An 8,904-nucleotide genomic window follows, 5' to 3' on the forward strand; every position below is an offset into this window, starting at 1 on the left:
GGCCTTAGGTTTGAAAGCATGCGTTGCACTCTTTTTTCCTTAGCCCAAATTTTGTCCCAAATTAGTTTTACCGGCAATGTTTTTAACGAGGCAACAATTATGTGCTACATAAGGAGAACTCAACAGTATTCAAGGTTCCTTTTCCATCAACCTTGAATACTGGGGGGCATCACCCTCAGAGATTGTATTTTCAAGGAAAACACTTCACGCCTAAGAGGACCTCAATAGGAAAACGTTGTAATGGGCCAAACGGTCAGATAAACCGTGTCCATATAGAATAGTCGAGCCTCGACGACAGAACATGTACGTATGTATCGAATTACCTAAAGAAACATTCTATTTATATCAAAAACACTTTGCGTCTCAAAGAAGTCTACTATTATACGAGCTCTACAGTTATAACCCTATGGGGAACAGATCAAAAGCCAAATCATAAAAGCACCCCCGAATACTCGGGGCCTGTCATTGGTAGTCAATGCATCCGAGTCACCAAAAACTCAGACTCATAAGACCTCAAAGAGGCATCCCCCCAAAACAAAGGCCAAGGCCAATATACTCGGGGACTAACTTTTCTAACAAGTTCGAAAAGTTATCGAGGAACAAGTCCAAGAGACACACCCGAAGGCCAAATTAAAGGCTATGGCCATATTGAAGACTACGGTCATATAAAAGGCTACGACCGAAATAATGCGGCTCGGAGACGTCCGACTTTCGCCATAAATTAAAGGCCTTCAAACACTTTGTAAAAACCAGTTAAATCAGGCTACCCTCGGCAAAAGCAAAATATAATGGGCTTCGATAAATTCAGCCCTCGAACAATTTAATGGGCTTCGATAAATTCAACCCTTGAATAATTTAGAGGCTTCGATAACATCAGCCCTCGATAAAACCTCAAGAGATATTCGATTATCAGCACATAAACAAGGTCTCGATACGTCAAACCTTCGAAAAACCCAACGGGTACAAAAAACACATGCTATGGCATAACTAAACTTTCACTAAGTCTTTTAGCCGAAATGAGGGAAAAATTACATAGCCATTCTAGAGGCCGAATTGGCCCAATATAAAAAGCCTAAGGGCTAACTTAAAATTCCTAAGGCTAATTCAAAGAGCCTAGGTCCAACTTCGAAAGGATTAAGGGCCAAAAACCTGTAGTTCGAGACTCCGCTCTCATTTCAATCCGGACTCAAGAGTCACGATACCCCGAGCTTACATTGGATCGATCTAAACTTAGCTCGAAGATTATTATATCTATCGATAAAGATCTAAGGGTTTATTATATACCGAACTCAAACCAATTCTCGGACCAATCATCCAAACGAAGTTTTCCATAAATAAAGACAATATGAAATTCAGCACAAGTCAAGAATGGGATAAAAAGTTCCTCTTGTATTTCCAAAGGATGATTACAAGGAATATTTACACAAAGGATACTTGCACAAAAACAAAATAAGGAAACCTAAAACTACTTCGGAGTCACATCTTCGGCAGTTGAATCTTCGAGAGCCTCATCCTCGAGGACTTCGTCTTCATCTCCTCTACTCTCGGAGCCACTGGCAGAATCATCCTCATCAGAAAGTAGAGCGGCGGCCTCTTCCAAAATCTTCGCCCTTTCGATATCGGCTGAGAGATCGAAGCCGCGAGCGTGTACCTCCTCGAGGGTTACCCTCCGGGATTGTTTCCTAGCATGGTCAAGTGCACTTGATAACTTAACTTCTGCTATAGAGGAAATCTCCTTGGCCCGAGCATTAGCTGCTTCAGCATTGGCTCGGTACGAAGACATAATTGCCTCAACGTCTGATTTGGCCTTGGCCAACTCGTCAGCGGATTTAGCTTTAAGCTCCTCGATTTCGCGGCCTCGAGCTAGGCTCTCCTCCTTCACACTTTGAAACTGACGTTCGAGTGAAACCAGCTCTTCTCGAAGAGTTTCTTTCTGAGAGGCGAGATTGTCCATGCTTTGCCTCCACCCCAAGGTCTCGGCCTCCTTCCTCTTAAGCTCCTCCCGAAGCTGTATCACCAATTCGCCCTTCTGATGAAACTGCAAAATTAAAAGTATTAATCGTCGAAACAAACAAGTACATAACAAACCCTCGAAGGCTATGCTACCTTTTCAACAAACTCGGCCCGTCCTTGGCAAGCCTGCGTCAATTCAACTCGAAGATCGTTGATCTCTACCTCTTTCTTACTGTCCCTCTTTTCCGAAACCTTCTTAAGCTCAGCCTCACATCGAGCAAGATCGATTCGAGACTTGAAAAATTCCCTTTTATGGAGCACCACAGTCTTCATGAAAAAGGGGGAAAAGATGGATTCAGAACAACAAAAACAAAGACGCAGGCATAAAAAACGAAAAACTCACTTGTTTGAAGAGTCGACGAGCCTCATCAAAAATGAAAGAAGCATCTGGGTCGGGGCCATCTTCAAGTCCTGCAAGGCATTCTCGAAAGATGTCATCCCCTTCGTGGCTCGCTTCCACTTCCGAAGACCTCATATTCTGAGCATCTCGAATTTGTCCCTCGGAGAACTCGGGGCCAGGCGGTGAGTCGTCCACATTGATTACCCCAAGTGATCCACTCGGGGTGTTATCTTTTTATTTGTAGAGGCTCGGGATCGGGCCGTTCGACCTCGCCCACCAAATGGCCCCTAGGCGAGGTACCTTTTTTTTGCATGATGGCTCGGGGACTCTGTTTGAACTCCCCTCGAAGATTTCTTCGGCTTTGGGATTAGCCACATCAACCATCACCGGTTCAGACTTTGAAGCACCGACATTTCCTCTTTCAGAAGCTACCAGTAGGCAGTCGTCATCTTTTTCTTCCTCCTGATCCCGAAGGCGTTGGTCCGTTTTCGGAGATAAGGCCGCCGTATCAGCCTTGGCCCTTAAAGCCACGCTCTTCTTAGGCTTCGAGGGATTTGCAGATAACTCTCCTTTTCTTTTTCTTTCTTTAGAAGACTTGGGAATCTCTTCTTCCTTAGCCGGGGCCGGCTGCATACCAACGACGTCTCCAAAACCTACACAAAATCGAAATAAGTATTCAATGAAAGAAGTACAAGAAAGCAAACAAGAGAACCCACCATAGTTTTTGGCCTCCCATCGACCCTTGACCAGATCTCGCCAGCAACGCTCCGAATAAGAGGAAGTGGAAGCCAGCTTTCGGACCCAACTTTCAAACCCAGCCTTCGAGGTCCGGGACCCCACCAGGAAACCAAGCAGTGGCTGCACCATCGGAAAGGGGTTAGACCAAGGAAAAGGGTAAAGCTGAGAAAAAGAAGATAAAGCAAGGTATAAACCTGCCATATGCTTACGTTTCGTGTTCCACTCCTCGGGGAACGACATCCAATTAGCAGGAATCAGGTCGGAGGTCCTGACTCGGACTAACTGGCTCATCCACCCTCGATCTTTGTCCTCGTCAATACTACACAAGAGAGATTTCAAGGATCGACATTGCAGTTTTATCAAGCCACCGCGATAAAGTCGAGGGCTGTACAGTCTGCTCAGATGGCCGAGGGTAAAAGACATCCCCTCGACCTAGCTCGAAAAGAACCTAATCAAGTAAACGATTCGCTAGAATGAGGGGTAGATCTATCCAAGCATCACTCGGTATCTTTGGCAAAAGTCATGAATAACTAGATTACATGGGACCCTGAGCCGGAATTGCAGGACCCAGAGTAAATGGGTAGGTGTATACGCTTAAGTACCCAACTTTATATGTAGTGATGTCCTCCTCGGAGGAAGGAATCACTACTTCTTTGTTCTCCCACTTGTAGTCCTCCTCTACTTGCACAAGCTCGTGCTTGGTTATCAAGCAAACATATCGAGACATGGGCTCGCATCGGCCTGGAGTCAACACAGGTTTCTCGATTTTGAAATCGGATATTATTTCACATGGTGGAGGGATGCACTCCTAAATACGAGGGGGCACTACTGGTTTGCTCTTGGTCGGTCGAGAAGATGAAGAATCTTTTTCTTTTGGGGAACTAGTTTAGAGGTTTTAGCCATTGCGATGCGGAAATTCAAAGAAAATGGAGAGTGTTGATAGAGAGATAGAAGAGAATGAGGAATTCCGAGAAATTGAAACTTTGAGAACAATATGAGAATAAAGTTTGCAAAGTTATGAAGTTTATCCAATTATAGAGGTCATTTAACCGTACTTTGGAAGCCAAAAGGCCGACCGTCAGCCGCCTCCAATTAATAACTTTGGGAACTGCACAAAAAGTAACCTTTCGGCCACTACAGCCGCTGATGTCACGAGATAGGCATCAAAATCGAGGCGTCGAAGATTAATCATTTTTTTATTGACCTATTTCGAGTTCGAGCAAGAGCTAGCTCGACTACTAAAAAGCCTAAGGGCTAACTTTATTTCAAATTCGAGACCGTTCTCTCATCTAACCCGGGCTCGGGAATCCCAATGCTCTGAATTTGCATCAAATCGATTTGAGCTCGGCTCGAGGATTAACAAGAACCTTAAGGGGTATTATATTAATCGATTAAAAACCTAAGGGTTTATCATGTCTTGAGTCTGGTGTTTGGGCCAATCACCAAAGTAATGCTATCGAATTTTTTCACAGATGAAGATGGAATGAAATTCAACACGAGCCAAAAATGAGACATAGAGATCCTTTTATATTTACGAGAGACGGTTACAAAATATAACTACAATATCTACGAAGGGTATTCACACAAGAACAAAGAAGCAAGATACAAAAGCCAAGAACCTAATCTACTTTTATGGCCACTTCCTTGAGAGCGTCATCTTCGGGAACCTCCTCCTCGGGGACCCCATTTTGATCTTTGAAAATTTCTGTACGCCCGAAGAGATTTAGGGGAAAAAACCCTCGATGAATGTAACTATATTTCCAGCAACGGGGATTGAGCATTCCGTTGAAATTTTGGGCCATAATCCGTTAGAAAAGAGAAGCAAAAGAAAAAGACCAGAAGGGAAGACCAGAAGATGTAGCTTCGCCTTTCATCACAAGAAAAATCAAAAGGGTTGCAAGATGCACGAGCAACGATCCAAGAATATTTATCCTTGGGACATTGTTCCGGGGTGGGATGCAAAAGTTAGTAGACGGTGGTGACACCTCATTCCATGGAGAGCAAAAGGAATGAAGTGCTACACTAGGTTGAAGTTAAGAGAGATGAGCAGCAGTGTAAAGTTCACATATCTTCTGATGCGAGAAGGATTCGGCGCCCTTCTCACGTTGTTTCGAATCAAAGCTTTGAAAAAGGGAATCTTGGCATAACTGGTAAAGTTGCTGCCATATGACCTTGTGTTCACAGGTTCAAGCCATGGAAATAGATGATTAAAGAAGGAAGCAAAGAAGGGAAGAGATCAAAAGTAGATAAAGATGAAAAAAGCACAGTTCTTTGTTCAACAGAATAGCCTCCTATATATAGAAAGGCGGCGCAAGTGGCTGACCAACACTGATATGCATTTGATATTTTAGGGAAGAGCGCCGACGTGACATTTCCGGTCATTTCAAGCACCTACATCACGGGCGTGGCATCATCATGAGAAGCTCGGGGAAGTCGAGGTGAAAATCGTTTTTTATCATCTTATTATAAGAAACACGGGGACTATCTGTATACGGTCAAAATTATATGCCCTTGGTGTAGAAGATCGAGATTCCACCCTAGGTCCGAGTCCAGGAGAAGTCAAGTTCGAAACAGGTGGACCGGGCTCGAGCTCGAAGACAGAGTGTAATGCCCGGAGGCAGGAGTTCGAGGAATACCGAGGTCAAGTGTGCTCGACCTCGAAATAGTACCGTTATGGATTTGTACCAGAGCGAGCTAGACTCCTGCCATGTCCCTAAGATCATGGCGCAGATTCCGGAATAAGATCGTACAATTCCGTACTAGGCGGTTAGACAGCTGTAACAAGAATATTCCCTACTGTAAATAGAAATATTCTTTATTTAGGGTTCCTCAATTATAAAAAGGCGACCCTAATCATTTGTAAGACCATCTGTTTACTGAGAAAGAAATATACTCTCTGCCTTTTCGCTTATTGTTCATCAGCATTGTCCTTAAGCTCTATTGTTCTTACTTTACTTTTCTTACTTTATTGCTCTTAGCCATCTCGAGGTCACCATCTCGAGGTCACCACTGTCAAGTGTTATTGGTTTGATTCACTTGTCTTTTTCCATCCCTACTTTATATTTCTTGATTACTAATTGGTATTGAACTAAATCACATATCTTTAAAACCACAAATCAAATTTAATTGTTGCTCGCATTTTTGAGGTAAACAAGGTGTCCTCGTCAGTCAAGGCAGCACTGAACCAAGTTTGAATATCATTCATTTTGAGGTCAAAATCTTTGCCCCTCAGCTGCTTCATTTCCCCCAAAGCCTTTCTCATTTCAATGACTGCACCTCTCTTGGCATCATGCCTTGGCCGTGTGCCAACTTAACCATCGTGGCGGATGTAGACTGCGCTGTTTCGAGGCTGACGGTGAGGGATTCATGGGCAAGAAGTTGAGGGGAAACTCCAGTGGCAGTTGAACGGCTTGATAATGAGCTGAAACAGAGGTTTGGATATGTAGTTGATTTGCATGATGTTCTTATAAACTCCGTATTTGTTTCTCCGGCGGCTGGCCTTGCCACTGAAACTGACTCCATGAATGAAGAAGAAGTGAAGGCAACTAAAAGAAGAAAAATTGTTTGGAAATGGCTACGGTTGTTACAAGTTCCTTCCAATTTTCTTTTCCTAAGTTTTTTGTTAATTTTAGTCCGTCTCTCAATAACTAAACCTAGTCGAGCTATGGTGAAAATGGGAATGCGGGGTTCCTAATTTATAGGAGAAGCTCCCTAGTGGGTGAGCTTGTACAGTGCGAACTAAATGTACAAGAAAACAAGTTCTATTTTTCTTTAGATAGAGAAGGGGAATTTGAACACAGCCTACGATATATGGGAGAGAGCTTTACAAACCTGTCACAGTCAAGCAATGTCGATGACAAATACTAAAATATGCACATTTAATTTAGAAAAGGATAATCAATTGTATTTTACTCTATTTTCATTCTTTGACGAAGAGTTAAAAGATGTTAAATCCAATTACATTTTCTAAAACTAGAATCATTAGCTGTTTAACCAAAAATAGAATTCTCGGTCAAAATCAATATCTAGAAGAAATCGCGTTACTGATAACCAAGATTTACTTCACTTTCCCAAGGATTTTAGAAGAAATGGATCTAAAAATGAAAATAATTGACTGAGAAAATAAGATATGAACCAATAATCACTCTAAAAAATTAAGGCTTAAAGCTCGGAGAATAAAGCAAAGAATAATAGTATGGATTTCAATAATAATCGTTGCCCCTTTACAAATGAAATGCCAGCCCTTATATAGGAGCGTACCATTGTAACAATTCCCTTATTTAATTTGGGCTCATTAATGAGATTTATTGTATTGATTGCCTGTTACAACATGTAACAATAACGAAAACATTTATGACTAGGGATTCCATGTAACCGCATCGATTTCCCTTCCTTATTTACTTCTGGTTCGTGTATCTTTCTATCTTTGCAACCTTTATTCATTCCGCTCCTGTTTTCCTCTTTACAGCAGTCAAGTCCAGTTCTTTCCTCAATATAATCTCGTGGGTGTTTCTCCTGTGCCTTTCCCTGCACTTGTTAATTTCTTATGTCAACGTTCCACGTATCATGCCTCATCAGCTTGCTGATTATCCACGTGTCATGTCTTTTTTTCCACCAATACAGATAGTCCCCCCACTTTCTGAATATTCTCAACTGAATATTAGGGAAGTGGTAAGTTTTTTTGGCGGGAACTCTTTGCCGTCGTTTCTCGAGTATCATTATGCTTTCCTCAGAATCGATGCGACACATGTCATATTCATTTAATACCATGCCACGTGGCTTCTTATGATTGGATCTGCAGTTTCTTCAACGTTGTTTTGGGTTTTTTGCGGCTTCGTCAGTCATGAAGTGACGGTTCCATTATGACGCTTCATAATGAACAATTTTTAACGTCGATTGTATCTCCTTATAAATACTTCATACTTTTTGATTTCTTGAAACCTTCTTCCTTTTGTATCCATTATCTTAGTCCTTCGCGATACCTTTTCTCTATAATTCCTTTGTTAAACATGTCTTCATCAATACTAGAACCTCGCAAAGTTGTGATCGTTGACGAACTTGCTCCCTCTACTGCCCCTACTAGAAGTAGGAGAGATGGTAGACTTTGTAGCCTTGGTTCATTATCTACTCGTGGTTCCTCTTCTCAAAGTGGTTATGTAAGGACATTTTCTTTCAAACCTAGTGCTCCTTTGACCCCTAGATCTTCTTCTAGAAATAAAGACCATAATGAACCTGTGCCCGAGCCTACAGTTGCTGAGATTGTTACTCAAGAAATATCTTTGTATCTGATCGTGAGACCATGAGAAATCAAGTTTCTTCTATGCTTCCCTTAACCCTGCTGATCTTTATCCAAGTTTAATCACTCCTGACCTTCTTTCTTTAGTTCGACGAGAATGTTATAGGAAATTGGATTTTCCAATTTTAATCCCTGGTGCTAACCAAAGAATCACTTCTTACCATGCCGATTTTCTTTTGTTTATACCTACCCTTTCAGTTTAGGTTTTAACCCTTTCATTAAATTTTGTCGCTACTTTAATGTGTGTCTTCGCCAGATTGGTCCCATAGTGTGGAGGGCTATAACATGCCTTTGTTATTTGTCGGATTTGGTCTCCTTCCTTTTACCTTTCATCACTTACTTCACCTTAACTCCCCAAGTTGTTTCGTGAAGGAGTATTTTTCCTTGTGGCTAGAAGTAAAAGAGTGTTAGTTAGCCCCAAGGATGACAGGGACCGTGGCTAGTATGCCCGTTTTGTTGCTGCTCCCACTAGTGGGTTAATGGGTGAAGAGAACATGCCTTTTCTAGAAAAATAGAA

The 8,904-nt window shown here is 42.2% G+C and overlaps 1 pseudogene; it reads right to left on the minus strand.

Annotated features, from left to right (window-relative positions):
* Window positions 1-8,052, minus strand: part of LOC109227794 — a 39,627-nt pseudogene extending 31,575 nt beyond the window's left edge.

This window comes from Nicotiana attenuata, chromosome 6 (assembly GCF_001879085.1).
Source record: "Nicotiana attenuata strain UT chromosome 6, NIATTr2, whole genome shotgun sequence".
Lineage (NCBI taxonomy): Eukaryota > Viridiplantae > Streptophyta > Magnoliopsida > Solanales > Solanaceae > Nicotiana > Nicotiana attenuata.